Below are 3361 nucleotides of genomic sequence, written 5' to 3'. Positions count from 1 at the left end.
TCTCTCTCTCTCTCTCTCTCTCTCTCTCATGTCTTCTCTCCTACCTTTCTAGTTAATTATGTTTTCCCCTATTCCCCTGTTCACAGAGCCTGTGCTTTATATACCTACATCCCCCTATCCAGAGATACCACACTAGAACTTTTTACTTTGTTGTACTTTTTTAACAGATAAGTAATTTTTATTAGATATTTTCTTCATTTACATTTAAAATGCTATCCCCAAAGCCCCCTATACACTTCCCCCACCCTGCTTTCCAACCCACCCACTCCTGCTTCCTGACACTGGCTTTCCCCTGTGCTGGAGCAACTGATCTTCCCAAGACCAAGGATCTCTCCTCCCATTGATGGCTGACTAGGCCATCCTCTGCTAAGAGTATAAACCATGGTCTCCTTGTGGCTTTCTCAGAAGCCTTAGAGTTATTTAACTCTGCTTCATCCCTCTACTGTTCTCCTCTTCTCTCCTTCCCACTCAGTCTTGCCCTATTCCCTTCATCTGCTTTCATACACCTGTGTGCCATGAGCCCTCGGTAGGATTCCCTCTTCCCCTTCTGACACTGCCAATTTCTACTTTCCTACCTTCTGCAGTTAAGTTTATATACACACATCTAAGGATTTGGAGGTAAGATCCACAAAGTTGAAAGGACATATGGTATTAGTCTTTCTGGGACTGGGTTATCTCAGTATAACATTCTCCAGCTCCATCCAATTGCTTGCAAAGCTCATAATTTGTTTTTCTTAGAACTGAATAGAACAGAATACAATTTATATATATATATACATATAATATATATATATATATACATATACATGTAATATATGTATATATAAACACGATCACTATGCATTCATCATTTGAAGGACATCTTAGTTGTTTCTATCTTCTAGATGCTACTGCTTTCTTGATAAGTATGCTTTAATATGCACTCAATATTTCTTTAGAGATCACCACTCTTCTTGACAATAAATACTTTAGATGAATACAGCTCCAGAACTAAATATCCTCCTCCATTCTCGCTATTTCAGTTTCAAATGGGCACAGTTTTCTCAGTCATTTCAGTTTAGAGCTCTATTTGACAAAGCACATCGAGACTATACCACATGAAGAAACAAGTGAGAAACTGAAGGTACTTACATTATAGAAGAAAGGACGATAACAATCATACCATTTTCTGTATGTTGGGAGGAGAAGCAAGATTCTCCCATGGAAAAGTAGGAGGTAAAATGATTATCATGGAGGGGAAATTGAGTGCAATCAAAAGAAGAACTACTAGTGTTATTATGTCTGTGAAAATTTCAGAATGTCTTTTTTAGACATTTAAATAATTAAAACAAAGATTATATTTTAGTACAAGAATGAAAAAGAATTTGTAGTCTGATAGATTTATATTGTGAAAGCATTAAAAACATAAACTCATCAGAGGTATAGTTTTTGCTTACCATTTACGTGACTCCTAGGCACAGACTCTCTCTCTCTCTCTCTCTCTCTCTCTCTCTCTCTCTCTCTCTCTCTCTCTCTCTCTCTCTCTCTGTCTCTGTGTGTGTGTGATACACTGAGAGACAGATAATCATAGAGTGGAGGAATGGAGAAGGGTAGTATTCAAGGGACAATTTCTTATGTATTCTTAGAACATTCCTAGAAGTAGAGTATGTATGCATTGTATAATAGAACAGCACATAGACAGGTTTGGCAACTCATATGTCAGGGTCATTCCTAGAACCTATTCATAGATGGACACAGTATTAATCAGTTTGGTCAGGATTTGTCAAGTAATTCTCCCGAGTGAGTGTTCATGTTGAAAATAGAAATATTGTGTCCAGTTCTACCAGGGATGAAATCATTGATCCATGCAAGCTTTTCCGATTTTACTTCCAACACTGACTTAGTTACCTTGAAATGGAGAATTTATCCTGCTATATCTTCATGGTAGTTATACTCACTACCCTTGGAATAAGGTGGAGGTTCAACTGAGCTCTAGCATTAAAATTTTATCAACATTATTTTAACAACCAATTAAATCTCAGCAAACTATATGCATCACCAACCTCATGAGCCCCACATTTTAAAAAACACATTTTCCTTGTATAAAGGAAATCTTAAAAGGTAATAAATATCACAGTGGTTTAATATAGATTGCTACCAATTTAAATGTGCATAACATTCAGGCAGCAGCCATAGAAATATATTTTAAAGTAATTTTGCCAATTAGCTTCTGTTATGAAAAGACAATGTGCCTTTTGTTATAAGAATGGCTTAAAAGTACACATGCTTGTCTCCTGCAGTCACACTGTTCATAACATAATTGTAAGAGAAAAACATAAAAGGAAAATAAATGGCATGTGCATAGATTACTGTGCAAATTTTAATGAGTTTAAAACAAGTTGTTAAGGAGTAAGTGCAAACCAGAAGCAAAGACTCACCTTTGAGTTTTGCTTTGCTATTGTTTCTACTTAGGAAGAGTTATGAGTGAACATGACTTGGGAATTTGAAATTAAATGAACAAGATCAGGAGGTATGAAATGTGCCATACAAGGGTTATAACACAGACTTGAAAAAACTGATTCCTATTAGAGACAGAAGGAATTTTCACCAGGAACTTTTGCTATCAGCGCTAGTTCATTTAGGCTGTCCAAAGCATGAGTCTGTCACTAAGACTTGCTTTTGGCCATGGAGTTGGGGAGATGGATGTCCAATGTAGAGACCTCTGACATAAGTATTAACCGTGACTGAGGGCTTGATCTACAGACAGATTTAATCAGTGTACAGAATGTGTGATTCATGACTTTTGTGGTACAATATTGGCTTTACTACTTACCTTTCAAGTAATTTTAAAGATCATGATCATTGTCATCATCATTGTTGTCATCATTATCATCATCATGTTTGTATGAATGGGTACATAAATCCTAAATGATGGGGGTCAGTTCAGTTCTTTTCTTCTACCCTTTGGTTCCTGGTAATAGAATACAGGCCATCAGGCATAGTGACAAGCACCCTACTCATATTTAGTTACTTTACTAAAGCCTTTTAATTTGCATTTTCATAATGTAATATACACATATTTGGAATAAAATTTTTATATATCATTTATATGAAATATATTATATGATACATATATATGTATATATATGTAAAAATGCAATTCTCTAGTATATTTTATAAGCACGATCCTCCCAGACTTCCCTTATCCCATCCCGGATCTAGACCCACCTTCATCTCACTCTCGTAGTGGAATCCTATCACATTATACATATATGTGGCTGGTCCTCATTGACATCTTCTTGAGTTAAAAACTGATTTCCAATTAGTAATAGGTTAATTCAGCTTTCCTCTACATGAATACTACCAGGTGCACCTGTATCCT

This window comes from Mus caroli, chromosome 5, assembly GCF_900094665.2.
Source record: "Mus caroli chromosome 5, CAROLI_EIJ_v1.1, whole genome shotgun sequence".
Lineage (NCBI taxonomy): Eukaryota > Metazoa > Chordata > Mammalia > Rodentia > Muridae > Mus > Mus caroli.
Note: the sequence above shows the minus strand (reverse complement) of the source record.